Genomic DNA, 20,374 nt, shown 5'->3' on the forward strand with positions numbered 1-20,374 from the left:
GAAGTGATTTTGGCTCTGATAGAGCCAAAATCACTCCTGGCCTTGCGGTTGAAAAACTCAACCGCAGGCTTCTGCTCGCAGTTTCGATGGTCGCGATGGTCAAGACCATCACGACCATCATCCTGCACGCTCGTATATGCTGTGGGTGGTGACCCACAGCTATACGAGCGTCCAGGAGGACGCTCCATTTTAATGGAGGTGGGCCCAGATTCAGAGCGAGCGCTCTGGTCAGAGCGTCCGGCTCTGAATCAGGGCCATTATCTTTCCGTGTTATGCATATGTAGGTGTCCAACATACTGTACATAGGAGATCATTGTTTTAAGATTTTATAATCAGAAAATAAATCCTTTTTTATTACCTTCTCAGTATAAAGCGAGTCCTTCTAGCATGGTGTATGCCAGATACTTGTCTCACGGGTGGCCACCCAGCATGTAAAAAAGACATGCCCACGTTTAGCTAGCCACCCCCTATTACCACCTGAAATGCCCACTAAAACTTTTTTCTTTTTCTGCTTCCAAATTTGTTCTGCGTTTCCTGGCGGTAACGATCAGGTCTCATGCTTAGTGCTACTCAAATGCATGAACAGACCGAAAACTTTGTCCGCTTTTCGACAGAAATTGACAATGCATCTATTGCTGATTCAGGCCCTCTGTCCTGATTCAATCTTGTTTTCAAATTATTTATCATTTAGTTCTTCTGAAATTAGCACTGTCCTAATTGTATATATTTATGGATTAACTTCAGAGGAAAAAAAAAACTATTCATCTTTATAGACTGGCTGCTCTAAAATAAAAACGTAATTTTAGTAGACCTAAGAGTATTTTTTAAATTTATTAAGCCCCCAGATATTTCTGCATATTTAAGTTACCGGGCCAGTCAACATCAGGGGTCCGATAGAACCCCCTTGGTATTCAGCATACTCCGAAAACATTGGAGTTTGCTGCCAAGAACAAGCGCCTTCTTCCGACGGAGCTTGTTCACGGATCTCTGCTCCTTCCTATGGGAAGGAGTTTCGGGGATGCGAAGAGGGATCTGAGCGGATCCCTCCGCCGCCTCCTCACTACCTCCCCAGCGGCTTTGCGCATGCATGACACGAGGTCACGCATGCATAGCTGCGATGACCGGGAGCAAGTAAGTAACGCAGCTACAGAAGAAGCTGCGATACTAACCGAGGGGACAACTGCTTTTTGGAGCAGCCGTCCCCTCACCGGAGCAATGATGAATTGCTTCGGTGTCACGTTTCCCCCGCTGCGAGTTGGATACTAAAGTATCCCTTGCGCTCGCAGAGAGTTCAATACTTCATCATCGGAGGCCATACGCCTTCGATGATGAATAGGCCCCTCAATGTCTTTTTAGTGCTTTCCTTTTGTACAGCAATGTCTCAAGGGACTAGTATTAACATTTGGAAAAAAGATACTGCTACCAGGCTGTAGTGATTTTTAACATAGTGCATTTGGATTTTGGCGTTCAGTTCCTCTTTAAATCTATTTATCAGATGGCCATTGTTGGCCTGTGTCTGTGGTCATCTCCAAACTCTACCAAAGTTCCAGATGTTTCATTTAACAAATTTGGCTATCCACACGTGTGGGCCATCCATGTCTATACATGTATTTCCTTATGAAGGCTACCATAGGTACATACTGTAGGAATTATAATTAGACACACTAAAGCCATGCCGGTAGACCTGTGAATAAATACAGATTACCTTTGCTACTGTAGTTTCCCTTACATAATTATTTGCGCTGATCATTCAATTTCACCTCTTTTATACAACTCTCACCAATAATTAGACTTTCTAGTTAGAATTCCAAATATAATTTGTCATGAGTCTTATGAAGTTATTTATAATAGCCTATATGCCATAGACCACAGTATATAAAAAATAATAATTTGGACTCTAAGGAGTCTAAATTGTGCTTTCCTTGACATACCCGTCTCAATTCAGCTGCCGTCTTTGTAGCATCATCATGTCCCTTTCACATCCACTGGGAGTCTCATCTAAGATTAATGGCTATTCATTTTCCTCCATGAACCTACAAACCTCAGGAGAGGAATGTATCCTAGTTTGTACAGTAACTTCCCAGTCAAGGAATTTTAGAAGAATAGCGTCAGTCTATTAATCTGGAGACATTGACTTTGGATATGTACTGCACTGTCATCACATTTTAGTTTCAATAATTGAAAAGCAAGTGTTAATTTTTCATAGCCTGTTTCTCCTTTTTAAAATGTTCTATTTTGGGGGATATATATATATATATATATATATATATATATATATATATATAGTCAGAAATCCACTGCACTCGCCACTCCCAGATTTGGGGTGCAGACCTGCACTCGCCATTCCCAGGAATGGTGTGCAAGTGGCTTGTGACCACATTGCTTAAATAAATAAAATCAGAAAACTCAGCACTCACCATTATTAAATCACTCACAATAATGTATAAATAAATAATGGATTTTGGTTCATGGATTGATCAATGCATTTAAGCCTGCAGCCCACATCACGGGACCCCACTTCTCTGCAGGTCCTACACTATCTGTCACACTGATAGAAACCTGGTAGCTGCTATCACATAGTTTAAACTTAAAAAATGTTACCTGGTTTAAAGCTCACCTGCCAGCTATTGGCTTTTAAAGGCAAGGCAGTGACCAAACATAGCTTCTATCATACTACCAAACAGGCAGCTGACACAGGTTATTATAAACAAGTTTGCACATGGGGTGCATGAGAAAGCTATGATCACAAAAGGTTAATTAAAAATTAACCACATACACAAAGTCAGAAATCCACTGCACTCGCCACTCCCAGATTTGGGAGTGGCTATGTTTGGTGACTGCCTTGCCTTTAACCACTTGCCTGGCACGGTCGTATCAGATACGACCATACCAGACTGGGCTTTCCCTGACATGGTCATATCTGATACGACCAGTCAGAAATGGCCAATAGGCGGCCATGGGAAGTTAATCTTCCCACTGCCACCTATATCAGAGGGACCTTCTGGTCCCTCTACACCCGCGGCTCCCCCTCCTTTGTGTCCCGATCACTGCTGGCCACAGTGATCGGGCACCGTCAGCACCCCCCTCCCGGCGAACTTCCATGGGCTAGCAAATTCCAGCAGCCACGGCTTATGTAGCCGTGGCTGCTGCGGTGACCCAATCACTGTGGCCAGCAGTGAGCGGGCAGCCGGACCCATCCTTTCAGTAAGAAGCAGCAGCTCTGCTCTGTATCCGGGCCGCCAGCGGGACACCCTCCCGCTGCGGCTCCAGCTCTACAGTGATCACTATGTGATCACTGTTGTGTAGGAGCAGCAGCGGCGGCTCTGGTAGCCGCAGCTCTGCTATGTTCAGGGCCACTCCCTCCGGCCTCAGCAGCTACTCCTCCTCCTCCCTAATTATGCCCGTTTGTATAAGGGCCAGGCCATAATATATATATATATATATATATATACATATATTTATATATATATACACATATACACACATATATATATATATATATATATATATATTATATGTATATGAAATATATTTTTATATATATATATATGTATGTGCACATATATATATATATATATATATATATATATATATATACATACACATACTGTAAGTGTGTGTATATATATTTATGTATATATATATATATATATATATATATATATGTAAATAATCGATAGTTTGTAAACCATCGATGGTCTGACTGAAAACAAGTGGTTTGCCATTACTGATGGCCATCAATGTTACACCATCGATGGCAACCCCCAATCGATGTTTCTGAAACATCGGCAGTTGTGGTCTACACAGATTTCCTCGAGCAATTGCTAAACAATTGATGGCTTCTAACGATGGTTGAACCATCGATGGTACAGCTGTCAATGGCCATCACTGCAGTATAACATACAAATTGCTATTTTTATGATATACTGTCTTTTAAAAAAATATTTTTTTTAATATAAAATAGTGATGGATAAGTTTAAAATTATGTTCTTGACCTAATTCAATCATAAAAGAAACCGACAATTTTGGAGAGGTTTTTGGAAAAAGAATTAGTCAGTTAAGTGGTTAAAAGCCATTAGCTGGCAGGTGAGCTTTAAACTAGGTAACATTTTTTCAGTGTAAACTATGTGATAGCAGCTACCAGGTTTCCATCAGTGTGACAGATAGTGTAGGACATGCAGAGAAATGGGGTCCCGTGATGTGGGCTGCAGGCTTAAATGCATTGATCAATCCATGAACCAAAACCCCATTATTTATTTATACATTATTGTGAGTGTTTAAACATGGTGAGTGCTGAGTTTTCTGATTATATATATATATATATATATATATATATATAAAAAAAATAAATGATGTCATGGGTTCGATTCCCACCACGGCCCAACCTGTGCGGAGCTTGTATATTCTCCCTGTGCTTGCGTGGGTTTCCTCCGGGTTCTCCGGTTTCCTCCCACACTCCAAAAATATACTGGTAGGTTAATCGGCTCCCAACAAAAATTAACCCTAGTGTGTATGTGTGTGCGCATGTGATAGGGATTATAGACTGTAAGCTCCACTGGGGCAGGGATTGATGTGAATGGCCAAATATTCTCTGTAAAGCGCTGCGGAATATGTGTGCACTATATAAATAACTGGTAATAAATAAATAAATGATACAGATTGCACAAAATCAGCAATATTTGCAATAATGTGCAAAAGGAAGGGATACATCTCCAGAGGCTTCCGGAGACACTGTTACATTAATTAGGGGGGGGGGGGGGGGACAGAAAACAGAATTCATAAGGGAGGAAGGGATTTGGGGAGGGGGTGGGGGGAACATGTGCACTGCATTTCCTATCTCCCTGATGTGTCTATTAGATATAATTAAATGAAATCCACTCTCCCCGACCCTGTACAACATTACGTTATGCAAAAAAGAATACGAAAGAAAACTATACTCCAGGGGCTTTTAGGTGATGTACAGAGAGATAACAAATCATTGTTCTTGTCTTCCCACAAATACGCAGGGGACCAGACCACAGTAAGACTGATAAGTGATCACTTCCATGCATGCCATAAACCATGTTAGGTCTTTAAGAGTAGAAGCAGGAGTAAGCTCCAGCTGTTTCCGGACCAAGGATAATGGATTCTGAGTCGGATGTATTTCTTTTTACGTATGCAAAATAGTGATTTTCAGCTTACAACGTGTACGCAGAAGCAACTTTATGCATTTTGTATATCTCCAGCCGATTCTGAGTCGGGTGATCTTTTGGCCGGATCTGTCTTCACATAAAATTGGCATTACTGGGCGGCGAGATCGCATGGAACTTCTCCATCTTGTGAGGAAAAGTGTCATGGTAGTGTCCTGGGTGTGTAGCTACTGCTAGAGATCTTTTCTATGCTAAGGTGAGTGTATGGAGAAGAGAAACCTGTTTCTGATGGATCTCTTGTGCCTAGTATACGGCTGGTGCAAATGTTGTAACTAATGATGACTGCAGCTGTGGATGGAAAAACAGTGGGCGTGCGGCTTGAAGCTACACGGATCCCCACATTAGCCCTATGGATACTCGCATCAGTTAGGTAACTCTGGCTTCTGCTGCATCACACAAACACTCTGCACCTGACTCAGAATGAGTCTCAATGTATTAAACATGAGTCACAGTCAATATATGGGAAGCCAGTTTGGCTGAATATGGTGTTAGAAAGCTTTCTCCTCTATAAGCACTAGAGATGTGTGGTTCAGTTTTCCTGAAAAACAAACACACTCGAACTTAAGGGTTCCCGAGTCAATTCGAGTCCCAGATCAGAACACTTTTTGGGGGCGGTTGAATGAGTCCCGGCTCGGGTCTGCTGTAAGTTCGGAATTTGGATTTAAAGACCGAATCTCAGTTTTGAATTGCATTTAAACAGGTACAAATTACATGATTTTAGCTGGTTTGATCAATATTTAATTAAATCTAAGACGAAAACCGAATCTGAACCGAAACAGTTAAGGCTGTTTTTGCCAAAACCATAGCATTTCAGGATAGTTTTGCCAAAAAAAATACCAAAACCCAAGGGTCCGCGCACATCTCTACTGTGCGTACATGCTGGGCACTAGGACTCAGAGTCTACAGGGAGGTCTGTCTTCCAAACTGATGTGCTCCTGCACATGTGGCTGCAGCCATCTTAATACCGTGTGAGAGTGTCGCAGTGGAAGACAAATGTTCAGAGAGACCCCAGTGTATACCTGCATATAGTTGTTCCAGCATCCCTTCACCTATCCCCGTTTGCAGCATTCACTTACCAGCTGGTGAGCTGTATAGAATCCTGTTCCACACAAGCTTCGCTCCATTACCAGTGTACATATAACAGTGAGTATGGCTGTACCTGCTATCTATTAATAAACAAACACCACTGGTTAAGTAACTGGGCTGTCCATAGTTTGAGTCATCCGCTGGAATGTGCCTACATAACTGTATCAACACCTGCACACACATAATTTCCAACATATTTACCATCATTTTGAGGAGAATATCAATGAAAGTAGTTCCAGAGATCCTTGAGAAAAGGACAATCTACTGTTAAAGTGACTTTAAAAGTTTCTTTACATAGATTTTGTCCCAGAAAGAACATACAGTATTATCCCTTTGACCAGGGCCATAGCGAGGACAGAGCTCATGCCATTTCCATGCTTCATTTGCATGCCTTCTCTGCTCCTCTAGCAGGCTGTTCTATTAAAGCATAATGGACCTCATTCAGACCCGGTCGCAAGCGCTGAGTGCTCGCAACCGGGTCGATGTTTAGGCCCTCCGCACGCGCACCAGCGCACTGTGCGTGCGCAAGCCCCGGAGCGAAAGAGAAATTCTCTTGCTCCGGAGCTCACTACAAAAGGGGCGGCTGTCGATGTTGATCGACAGCTCGACCCGTTTTGTAGGCGTGGCAGGGGGGTGGTTTCACAAATAGAGGTGTTCCTTAAGGAAAGCCTGCCATTTTGTGGGCGGCCGCACTGACATCAGCAGTGATGTCAGTGGGGAGCTTCCTGCTCGATCAGAGCAGGAAGCTCCCTGGGGCCTGCGGTTGCCAAGACCCAGTGTTAGGGTCTCATCGCAAGCCCCGATGGTCGCAATGTGGGTGGTAACCCACAGCTTAGCGACCAGGAGGCCGCACTTGAAAAGTCAAGCGGCCACCCTCATTCAGAGCGAGCGCTCACTTCTTGCGACCATCTCTGAATGAGGGCCAATGTTCTTGGCCGGCCCGTACTGTGCATAAGACAGACTACGGTGAAGGGCTGGGCCGTGGTGTCAGCGGTCTGTGACCGCCGATCTCACATGTAATTTCTACGCCCCAGAATACCTTGCAATCGGTATTCTGGAGGCACAGTTTTCAGCACTGCAATAGTGCCTAGGGGGAAATGAAATTCTCTGCTCTAAGCATTTGATTGCCGGCCGAAGGCACTCAGAGTGGGCTGTTGTGTGATCATCAGCTTCTCTGAGTGCTGCGTCCTGCTCAACTGGGACTGACTGACCGGTCCCCTCTGAGTTGCCAGTCACACGCTCTGCTGTGTAAATAATGGAATGGGAGGGAGAGCATGGGGGGTTGGTGGAGGAAGGGGGCACATTGGGGGATCTGTAATCAATGAAGGGGGGGCAGTTTCACCTAGGCAACTATGGTCACTGGGGTGGGGGAAGAGTTATATTACTGGGGAATACAGGAATACGCCATGGGGGTGGGAACATACAGTATCCCTACAGGAGGACAATTATTAAAGGAAATTCTATAAAAAAAAAATGCTCAAGGATTGGGAGATAAAGGTAATGCAGAAAAGGTTTCCGAGAGACACACCCACAGGGGGACAGCAAACACCCACTATAAAAAGGCGGGGTGCCGGGACTCCATGCTACGCCTCTGCCTATGACTACAAATTCCCCAGTATCCAGCTTTAGAAATAATAATTCATTAGGAAAGTACAACCATCTATATATATAAAAGAAAAAGTTTGTTTGTTTATTTGTTTGTTTGTTCGCGAATATCTTCCACAGCGCTCAAGTTACAGCTGCCAAATCTTACAGAAGACATACTAATGGGGTCGAACATCCCGCTGGTGTACGCTGGGCAGAACTTTGACCAGGGGAGCCTGTTCTGGGCCTTCCACTGGATGGATTTGGATGAAAATTTCACAGAGGGGTGGCAATTGGTCTTGGGTGCCTAATGAAGTGGTTTGGGTCCTGGTTGGATCTCACGACGAAGTGGGCCAGGCAGAACGTGACCCAGGGAGCCTGTTCATACCAGGAAGCCTGTTCAGACCCGGGTAGCCTTTTCTGAGCCTTCCACTGGATAGATTTGATGAAAACTTCACAGAGTGGATCCCAGAAGATATACTAGGGGGTTGAGGTACCGGTGGAGTGCACCAGACAGAACTTTGACCCAGGGAGCCTGTTCTGGACCTTCCACTGAATTAATTTGGATGACATGACATAAGAAAGATCGTAATAACTGGAAGATTTACACCTGGGCAACACCAGGTACTTCGGCTAGTATATAATAAATAGGGGTGAGCGGGTTCGGATTTCTGAAATCTGAACCCCCCCGAGCCCCCCCGATCCGAGGCCGATCCGAGTCAGGCTCGACTTTTCCCACCTGACTCGGATTCTGAAATCGAGGCAAAACGTCATCATCCCGCCTTCCGAGTCTCGCGGGTATTGGATCCTATATAAGGTACCCGCGTCGGCGCCATTTTCTCACTCGGCTGTGGACAGTGAAGAGGGAGGGTGGGAGTTAGGGCTGGCTGGGCTGTGTAGTGTAGTGTAGTGCAGAGTAGTGTTGTGCTGTGCTGCGCTGTGCTGCTGTTGTCCATAGGGGCTGTGTCCACTACTTCAAAGTCCATAGGGGCTGGCTGTGTTGTGCTGTGCTGCTGTTGTTAATAGGGGCTGTGTCCACTACTTCAAAGTCCATAGGGGCTGGCTGGACTGTGTTGTGCAGTCAGTTGTCCATAGGGGCTGTGTCCACTCCAAAGTCCTGTGCAGTGTCCCAGTCCTAAAGGGGTGCTGTAGTGTTGTCCAGGGGGTGCTCTGTCCGTCAGGGGTGATCCCCCTAAGTGCTAAAAAAAAAATATTTTTTCTGTGTTTGTGAATTGTGTGCGCAGTAGCCGCACGTGCATCAACAAAGTAGTGCCAAGCGTGTGCCTGTGTCATAAGTAAAGGGCCGGCTGGCTTGACCGTTAAAGGGTGCTGTAACCCCCAAAGTACACTCCAAACCAAATAACAAAATATTTTCTGTGTTTGTGAATTGTGTGCGCAGTAGCCGCACGTGCATCAACAAAGTAGTGCCAAGCGTGCGCCTGTGTCATAAGTAAAGGGCCGGCTGGCTTGACCATTAAAGGGTGCTGTAACCCCCAAATTACACTCCAGTCCAAAAAAAAGTAAATATATATTTTCTGTGTTTGTGAACTGTGAGCGCAGTAGCCGCACATGCATCAACAAAGTAGTGCCAAGCATGCGCCTTTGTCATAAGTCAAGGGCCGGTTTGGACATCTGGTCCGGACTGAAGGACGTGCCAACAATTTCTGACAAGTCTACTGTCACTGCATATGATACTGTCCTCAAAGCAGCAGCGACAAGCGTGCGTCTGTCTGTTAAAGGGTGGTGTAACCCTCAAAGTGCGCTCCACAAACAATAAAAAAAATCTTCTTTTTTTTTCTGTCTTTGTGAAATGTGTGGGCTGTAGCCGCACCTGCATCCTTAAAGCAGCAGCGACAAGCGTGCGTCTGTCTGTTAAAGGATTACATCGGTGACAACATCCAAGTAGGCATGTCAGACAGTCCGTACCTGTACTGGCAGGAAAAAGAAGCCATTTGGAGGTCCCTGTACAAACTGGCTCTATTTTAGCTGAGTTGCCCCCCCTCCAGTGTGTACTCCGAAAGAGTGTTTAGTGCAGCCGTAACCTTGTCAGCGAAAGGCGTAGGAGGTTGCTTCCACAAAATGTGGAGAAGATGATGTTCATAAAATGAATTATCAACTCTTCCAGGAAGACCAGCCTCCAGAACGTACAGAGGGACCTGTGGTTGTGGATTCCAGCAGGGACGAATTAATACTCTGTGAGGATGAGGATGTACACAACACTGAAGAGGGTGAGGAATCGGTGGATGAGGAGGATGAGGACGACATCTTGCCTCCGTAGAGCCAGTTTGTGCAGGGACAGATTAATTGCCAGCTTGTTTTGTGGGGGCCCAAACGAACCAATCATTTCAGCCACAGTCGTGTGGCAGACCCTGGCGCTGAAATGATTGGTTTGTTAAAGTGTGCATGTCCTGTTTATACAACATAAGGGTGGGTGGGAGGGCCCAAGGACAATTCCATCTTGCACCTCTTTTTTTTCTTTGAATTATGTACTGTTTGGGGCCTAGTTTTTCAAACTGCCATCCTGTATGCCACTGCAGTGTCACTCCTAGATGGACCACGTGTTTGTGCCGCCCACTCGTATCTCTTAGCATAGTCATCCAGCTACCTCGGTGCAACCTTTTGGATATAAAAACACTATTGTGAGGTGTTCAGAATAGACTGGAAATGAGTGGAAATTAAGGTTATTGAGGTTAATAATAGCATAGGAGCAGAAAAACACACAAATTCTGTGATTTTAGCAGTTTTTATGCTTTTTTAAAAAAAAAATACAGATCCAAAACACAAAACCCAGAACCCAAAACACGGAAGGGTGGTTTTGGCAAAACCAATCCAGATCCAAAACACGAAGAAAGATCCAGATCCAAAACCAAAACACAAAACATGAAAAGTGGCCGGTGCACACCCCTAATAATAAATAGTATAGATGAAGGGTAGTAGCTACTTTTACCTAACAATCTCCCTATGCCCTCCCCAGGGAGACACAGATTTACTACCTGCTCTCACTCGTGACATGTAGTCCTAGTTCTGATTCTAGTTGTGTGCAATACAGGGAGGAAATCATGATACAAAAGGGTGTCAACATGTTCTGAATGCTGACATTTAGGGGGAGATGTACAGTACTAAGCTTTGGGGAGAGAAAAGTGGAGAGAGATAAAGTACCAATCAGTTTCTAACTGCCATGTTTCAAACACAGCCTGTAAGATGGCAGTTAGGAGCTGATTGGTTGGTAGTTATCTCTCCCCTTTATCACTCTCCAAACCTTAGTACATCTGTCCCTCAGAATCTTGACAAGGACGGAAGGGCCACACGTCAGATGTTAACATTGACAGAATTTAGACATTGTGATTGTCGACAGTCAGCATGTCGACCATGCTGATTTGCATTTGCAAAATGAGTAACCCTAAACCTAACTACAGCCTAACCCTACCCCATTCGCACCCTAATAGTAACCCTAACCATAAAATTATGAAAAAAATCTTCTGTAAACATTCTATAGTCGACATTCACATATCAAAATTCTGTCATTGTCGACATTCAGACCATGTTGGTATTCTGGTGTCAACATTCTGAATGTTGACATCATGAACATATACCAGCGGCAAAACTGATTTCAAGCTATTGTTCTACATTATCAGTCACTTCACACAAAAATGGGCTGACTGCTGTGTTTATATGCTTACCTACAGCATAGGAAAATACAGGCCCTCATTCAGAGCCGTACGCTCTGAGCAGAGCGCACGCTCTGAATGAGGGCCGGGCTCCATTTTCATGGAGCGTCCTCCTGGACGCTCGTATAGCTGTGGGTCACCACCCACAGGCTATACGAGCGTGCATTTTGATGGCCGCGATGGTCGTGACCATCGCGACCATCGAAATTGCGAGCCGGAGCCTGCGGTTGAGGTTTTCAACCGCAAGCTCCGGAGTGATTTTGGCTCTATCAGAGCCAAAATCACTCCCACTGACATCACTAGTGATGTCAGTGGGCCGGCTTCTGACGGGAGGCGCTCCCGTGGGAACGCCCCCGTCAGGGAGGCACGCCCCCGGCACGCCCACCAAAGGGGGCGTGCTGTCAATCAACATTGACAGCACGCCCCCTTTGATCGGACACAACGAGCGAAGGAAAGTCCTTCGCTCGTCGTGTCTGGCGCATGCGCACGACGGAGCTCCCTCCGTCGTGCGCATGCTCAGTGCAGACCATCGACCCACTTGCGAGCGGACAGCCGCTCGCGAGTGGGTCTGAATCAGGCCCACTGTTCTATGAATTCAACTTTAGCTCAGATATTTTGAGTTCTGATGAGCTCCTGAAAATGTCACATATATATTTGCGAATGTTATTATTAACTTTTATATAAAACATCTGGTATTACAGGTTTATTTAACCTATAAATAAACTCTGGGATACAGTAGCTGAAACACATTTACTAGTGATAAAGATGTCATACTTAAATAATACAATTTCTGCGAGAAATAATACAATATTTATTGAATACATGTTTAATTTTAACTTAAGTGCTTAAGTTGCTGGTTTTTACAGCACAAAAGTGATGAAGTATTTATGTTTCCAGCACTGACTTTGATAATCTTGAGGCATGGTCTCCTAGAGGTTCCTTGAAGTTTATGTATGAAAGGAATTTGGCTATTGGCAATTCAAAAATACAGTATATGGAACCCATGAAGAGAGTTGATGTTGTTCTTGGTTCTCTATAGTTAAAGATTTAGCTCAAAAGAAAAATGATGTCTCGGCACAGTGAGTTCCGAATAGTAGTGGATTTTATCCAGAGTGTTGACCAGGGCCTCATTTTCCTCTGAATATTTAGCCATACAATGCTAGTGCACTGCTGAATGCAGATTCCCAATGATCGTGAATCTGGGAAGGGGCCTGAGCCGTTCTGAGCATGTGCAGAACGGGTCTGCAATCCCGCACGTAGACTGGCAGCAGATTGTCATTGATTGACAGTCTGCTGGGATTGGTGGGTGCGGAGGGGGCGGTGATGGCCTCCGTTTCCCGAAACGGAGACGTGTTGCCGCCGTTGAGGGGGAGGGAAGATGCCAGGATCTTTGTCGGCTGACTGAGATTTCCTGGCTTCTTCATCTCATCTGCGGCGGCCGGCTGCGTGACCCCATGGGTCACCTTATCTGGCCGATGTTCCGCAGATTATCCAAGCTCTGTGATGCCTCCTGTGCATTACCATATCTGCACAGACAGAATTGCAAAACTGCTTGCGAGCAGCTTTGCAATTCCATCCGAATCTGAATAAGGCCCTTTGTTTGCTGAGTTAAAATTGAAAAATCAATAGGTCTACAGATGTGTTCTCATACACCTAGTGTCTATATGTCATAGGGCGCGAGACGTCCAGCATGACTGAGCCGCTCCGAGAGGTGTAGCATATTGTCTTTTTCTTAAAATTTTTAATCTTTTTGGCATCGCAGATGGAGCAAAACACCCCTCACAGTGTACTAGAGACGCTGGGCTGCGACTTTAATTGCACAGGAATTATTTTTAAACGGGTTGGGTACGGGATCCCGACGCTGGCATCCCGACCAGGATACAATGGCCTAAAGGTAAGTACTCCTAACCTAACCTCTATCCCTACCTCTCCCTCCCCGGTGCCTAAACCTAATCTCGCCCACTAGTACCTAAACCCAGTGGCGTCACTTACCTGACTTGTAACCGGTGCAGTGGTCAGTACAGGATCCTCGTTCTCGCACGTGGGCGGAAGGGCGTGGCTTTGTCCCACGAAGCCACGACCACTCATGTTTGACACTCTTGGGGGCATGACCGCATGTCATGCCCTCTGTCCTCAGCAAGCAAAGGGTAGGGGAGAGGATAGGAGCTGCCCAGTAGCTGCTGTGCTGCTCCGCAGATTAATCTCAGCTCAGCGCAGCAGCAACTGCTGGACAGCCAACAGCCTCTCTCCTGCCTCTCACTGCAGTGTGGCTGCTCGATGACACCATCTGAGGGGGTGACACCAAAATAGTAGAGCAGGGCTGCTATTTTGGTGTCACCCCTTTGGATGGTGTCACCCGGTGCCGCCCGCACCCCCCTTGTGACCCACACCTTAAACCTAACTTAACCCCCTCCCCCCGCAGCCTACCATTAACCCTGCCTTGTGCCTAACCACTTACACTAACCCTCCCCCTAACCCCAGTACTTACCTTTGGGATTCTGGAGGTCGGAATGCCGGCGCAGGTATTCTGATAAGTGTCAGGATTCCGGCGTCGGTATTCTGACCACTGGAATCCAAGCGGTCAGAATAATGACCGCATCTCGTTTTAAACACGCACAAAGTCGCAGATGAAGCACAATAACTTGGCGTGAGAATAAGAAGCACATTTTGTGTGAGAAAGATACTCAGCACAGCCCAACCACCTGGGACCTGGCACTGCGAGAGGTGCTCTGTGGCACGAGTGAAGAGTGAAGCCACAGTGTATGAGTGTATGAGAACACACCTGTACAGTACATGTCACTAAAACTAACAAATATTGTAGTTTAAATCTGTACTGTTTAACATCAGAGATCTCTTTATCACAGAGCAGGATCTATTTTGCAAGTATTATTTGCTATTTTTGAACTCCACTATTTGATAAATTAGGCATCGGGGGAGATAGTATCACTATGGAGCATATTTAAGTTGCTAATTATAAGCTCCATTAATGCATTCATGCGATAATAACTGATTAGCTGTCATATCAACTAATTTGTTCTACAACATTTTCACACAAAGCTGGCTCAATATAAAAATCCTTGCTTTAAAAGACCTATTTGATGTAATAAAAAAATTATTTTATTAGTGCACCAATAACCATTACATGTAAGTGTGGGCATTGATTGCTCTTTTTATTATATCTATTTGTCCATAAATACAGTATTGTATTGTTTTTATACACACATGTACAGTCTATTCTATTTTGTTACCATTTGCTACCATTAACGCTGTTGTATTTTATCCTATTTTAAAAAATTTTGAGTAGCAGCCTTAATTAAAAGCAGCTGGGGTAAGCTGATTTACTCATCGCCTAAGGGACTTTTATTACAAAATAGATTATTAGCTCTTGTTTTCACAGAACATATCATTTAGAGCGTGTTTTGTTTAGTTTCTCTTTGTGTTCATGCATTAGTTTTCTCCTCATCACAACAAAACTTTGGTCTTCAAGGCAATCACTAGATCCAGGGTAGGGATGGGGACCAGAAACCAGGGATCAAATACTCACCGGGCTTCCGACATAAAATCCAGTGATAAGATGGCCATCGTATGAAAACCATTCAACCATAGTTACAATGTGCGCCTGTGCAGAAGAGTTGGAGCTTCACGCATGCACACAAACACTGAGATGCAGACGCCACTTCTGGGTGTCCGCAACTAAAAAAAAAAAGTCAACCATCTGATGGGCATTGGAACATTGTATCCAATGACTGGCAACAATCAAAAACTTGGAACTTGATGGAAAAAGTACTCTCATCTAATTGGGAACAGCCATGTTTGCTAACGATATGTTTCCAATGTCTGTCCCTAATCCAGGGGTTAACTGGTAATTGTTCATTTCAGTCCAGTGATGGGACCAAGCAAAATCCCATCACCACCACTGCACATTACATTATAAAACATTGTTTTAAGGCCATAGATCAAGATTGACCCGCTCTCAGTTGCCTCAAAGACAAATTTCCTAGATTAAGTGAGGCAAAAATAAGGGAAGATGATTTTATTGGCTCATAGATATGAGAGCTCATCAAGGAGGAATACTTTGTCCAGATCATCCAGAGTGATGAGAAAACATGTCACTTATTATAAATTAATATTGTTGGGGTACAGTGTATAGTAACTGCCTGAGGAATAGGAAATAGAGGGATGTTATAGAGAACATAATTAGATTAAGATAAAAGTTATTACTAAGGTATCAATGCTGGACCCTTCCCTTTTCATTGTTTACATCATTGTTTCCCAGCTACAGTCCTCACGGATCACTAACAGTGCATGTTTTTCCAGATCTCCTAGTTGATGCACATATGTATTCATTACTAGCTAGCACATGTGAAAAGATCCACCAGTGGAGTTAATTATTTAAATTGTGATATCGAGGAGGGGATGTAGTTACCATTCTGGTGGTCGGAATCCTGCTGCCAGAATCCCGACCGCCGGCATAGGTTAGGTTTAGGTGATAGGCAGGTTGGGGAGGGTTAGGCTGCAGGTGGGTTGGTTAGGGTTAGGCTGCGGGAGGGGAGGGTAAGGGTTAACATACTTACCTTCAAGGTTTCAGGATTCTAATGGTGCATACACACGGTACGACTTTTATGAGCGATTTGAATGATATCGTTCATATCGTTATCGTTCAAATTGTTAACTTTTTGCAGTCACCACCCTGACCAACCTGACAACGACCAACGATGCGTGTTCCCGCATGCCGATAACGATATCTATGGTCTTTCATGCATGCAGGCCAACTTGGACGATTTTGTAAAGATTTGCCTGTAAAAAGTTAGCTTCACTGAAATATCTGTCATAGATATCTATCAAAATTGTTTGCCTTGCACTACAGAAAGTTGGAGGGAAATCTATCAACGATATCTATGGTTCAAGTTGTTCCGTGCGTATGCAGCATAATGGTACATACACACGGTTAGATTTGTTGTCAGATATGAACGATAACGATTTTAAAAATCGTTCAATCGTTCATATCTGAAAGAAAATCTGACATGTGGGCCTGCAACGATGAACGATGCGCGTTCCCGTATGTCAGATAACGATATCTGACATCCTCTGTGTTTGCAGTCAGATTTTGACGATTTCATTTATTTTTAATACTGTCTGAAATCGTTCAATCGTTCAAATCGTTGGTAAAATAGTTCAATCGTTCATCGTTCATCTGACAGATCTGACCGAGTGTATGCACAGTAACTGTCAGGATGCCACTGTCGGTATTCTGACTGCCAGGATCCCATACCCAACCCCCAAGGAGATCTATAAAACATGTACTGGAGTTGGGAAACACTGGTGTAACCCTGTCCTGCTGACGCTGAATATCTTAAACTTTCTATCGTCAGATGATAGATGTGACCCATAAACTTAAACTAAACTTAACTAAAATAAACACAGGAGACCAAGTTATGCCGTTTAAATTAATTGGTCAGCTTTATTTGGTTACAAGGTAGACATGGTGGCAGGAGAAAGAACGGCAACTAACCAGCGTCCACTTGTCTTAGGCCGGAAGTAGATCACAACTTGTGAGGGCCAACTATCCCAGACAAGGGTAGGGTGATCTTAAAACTTGCAAGGGCCAACTATCCCTTTCAGAGCAAGTGATGCGGCCCCAACACCCATTCCAATGCACCATTCATCCTGCTCGGTCGAGAGGTGCCGCTGACTCCAATAGGGTGAAATCAGCCTATTAGTGCATTGAAGGGGTGCGCACCGCTATTCCTGCTGCAAGATGGACACTTCAATATTGCCGGTCTTTCCCTGCTAATGAAATAAAGCCGACACAAGACACAAGAGGGTAGAGAGGGTGGGAGATCAATTCAAAGAGGCAGATTTTCCACAGTAGATTCACTACACCCTCTCACTCACCCCGCCCCTAACCTAACGTCCTATCACATCTGCCTACTACTGTCAACAAACATTTTTAACTTTATTAACCCCTCTATCCCTGACTAGAAGTTTATGTGCCGTCGGCTCTATTCCTAACCTCCGTTATATTAAACTTTCTATCGTCAGATGATAGATGTGACCCATAAACTTAAACTAAACTTAACTAAAATAAACACAGGAGACCAAGTTATGCTGTTTAAATTAATTGGTCAACTTTATTTGGTTACAAGGTAGACATGGTGGCAGGAGAAAGAACGGCAACTAACCAGCGTCCACTTGTCTTAGGCCGGAAGTAGATCACAACTTGTGAGGGCCAACTATCCCAGACAAGGGTAGGGTGATCTTAAAACTTGCAAGGGCCAACTATCCCTTTCAGAGCAAGTGATGCGGCCCCAACACCCATGCCAATGCACCATTCATCCAGCTCGGTCGAGAGGTGCCGCTGACCCCAATAGGGTGAAATCAGCCTATCAGTGCATTGAAGGGGTGCACACCGCTATTACTGCTGCAAGATGGACACTTCAATATTGCCGGTCTTTCCCGCCACAGCGGCTCTCAGGAGGGAAGCAGCCCGCCACCATGCTAACAAACCAAACCCTTAAAAACTGCAAAAATATCTTCTAGAAACAAAAAATTACCCTCCTCAGTAAGATGAACTCCATCCCTGCGGAAAAGGTGGGCATCCTGAATCCGAATTAAAGGATGGTGCACCACTAGCCCTCCCAATTCCAGCACGTGCCTAGCCATCCATTTGTTAACCTTCCTCCTGGACCTGTCCAAAGCCACACTATTATAGCAATAGCGCCAGGAAAGCCTGGCGATGATAGGGGACCACACCAAAAGGCAGTTAGGCAATAACCGAACCACCTCTCTCAAGTCACGAACAATCGCATGGCGCAACTCTAAGGAAGTTTGCTGACCCAAATTGTTGCCCCCGAGATGGATAATTAACACTAAAGGGGGACCAAATTCAGCTACTGCCCTGTGCAAGTTGCGCAACAAAGCTTCCCACAGCATGCCCCTCTGCCCCAACCACCTAACACTCTCCCAACGTGGGAACACAGAGGCATCTTGAGCAAAGCGCGACTGCCCGGCCCAAAAAATAAAAGAGTGACCAATCAACCAAATGGGCCTAGCGTCCTGGAAACCTGCAAATATACAGAAATATAATAGATAAGTATATATGCAACATGTAAATCACAAAGGAGGAGTGGGAGGGGGGGAGGAAGACTTGACCCGAGGTGAAAACCTACAAAAAACCTGCTGGATCTTTTTTATGTTTCTTTATTCGTATTAATATTATTTTAAGCTAATCGATCAATGTCCAAAGCAGGGCAAAAAACAGGGCAAAATCTCTCGGGACCCCCACCGGAAAGGCAGCGAGTTGGCCAAGGCACTCAAGTCCAAACGAATAAAGTATAACAATTTATGGTTCCACATGAACATAACTTCTGTAGGCATTGGACTTCCATCTTCTGAGAGCCTGGATCTCCTGTGAAGAAAGACCCGATGAGGCCGCAAAAGTGGCGGCACCTATTCTAAAAGAATGGGTGCCGTAATCCGAAGGGGAAAGCCCGAGGTGCTGTATGCAGCGATGAAAGACCGATCTAAATTGGAATTTAGTCAGAGGCGATCCATCCTCATGCATAAACCAAGCCCCCGGCTGCATTGGCCTGCAAAGAGTATATTGGGAGGCCAAGTGAACCGGACAAATCCCGTCATCAGGACAGGACTTCAGGGACACCCAGCGACCTCTACCCATCTGATCGGTCTTGGAACGCCGAATACGGCACAACAGCGTATCACGCAGCAAAATGTGACAACGAAGCAGAGGGGGTTGAGCGCGGTGCGAAGACGCCACCAGCTCGCTGATGCGAAAAGCCCCATGAAAGGCCATCGCAAAAGCGAGGCGGAATAACAGAACCTCGAATCGCGAAGAACAAATGCCTGTCAAACTTTCACCTAGACGCGCTAACAAATCAGGACCAATAGGACGACGCTGGTCATCCGTGGCAGGCCTGACTCGAGACCAACCCCTAAGGGCACTTTGTATTAAAAAACCCTTAGTGATGTCTCTCTGCCCCGCTAGGTGCAAAAAGAATGAAATCCCAGCAAGCCTCTGGGCAACATAAGCCCGTGACCTGCCTGAATCGAACAAGAAACAAACAAAAGCAACCATATTAGTATAACGAGAGCTACCTGACGAACTCCGTCCTTGCAAAAATTTCTCCCACTGTTGCCAAGATGTTTGGTAGGCCGTCAACGTCCGTGGGGCCACGGACCGACGTGCGAGATCTTCCATTCTGGTTTGATGATCAGCCAACAATGAAATGGACAAGGCTCACCTTCTAATGCCGCGTACGGAGCGTAATGGAGAGCGCATCTGCAATGGAATTATCAGTACCCAGCACATGACGAGCTGTGAACAATATGTTAAACTGCAATGCGCGCAGAACCAGCCAAGCAAGAAGCCGCAACACTGGTAGCGACGACGATCTTTGGTTATTGATCGCATGTACTACCCCCAGGTTATCGCACCAAAAAACTATGGAACGGTCGCGCAACCGCTGACACCATAGCTCTAATGCCACCACTATGGGAAACAGCTCCAGTAGGAGCAAGCTCTTGGTCAATCCTGCCTGCACCCATTCCGCCGGCCAAACTGAAAAACACCAATCTCCTCCCAAAAAAGATCCAAAACCTGATGATCCAGCAGCATCCGTGAAGAGCTGCAGGCAAGCATTAGGCTGAGGATCCGCAGGCCAGATGCGCACTCCATTAAAATCGCCCAAAAATGTCTCCCAAACCGCCAGGTCCAGCTTTAGTTCAGACGACAGCCGCAGAAAATGGTGCGGCTGACGTAGCCCTACCAAGGCCCTCTGTAGCTTCCGACAAAAAATCTTCCCCATCGGGATAACTCGACACGCGAAG

Source organism: Taudactylus pleione, unplaced genomic scaffold (assembly GCF_031769625.1).
Source record: "Taudactylus pleione unplaced genomic scaffold, aTauple2 ptg000726l, whole genome shotgun sequence".
NCBI lineage: Eukaryota > Metazoa > Chordata > Amphibia > Anura > Myobatrachidae > Taudactylus > Taudactylus pleione.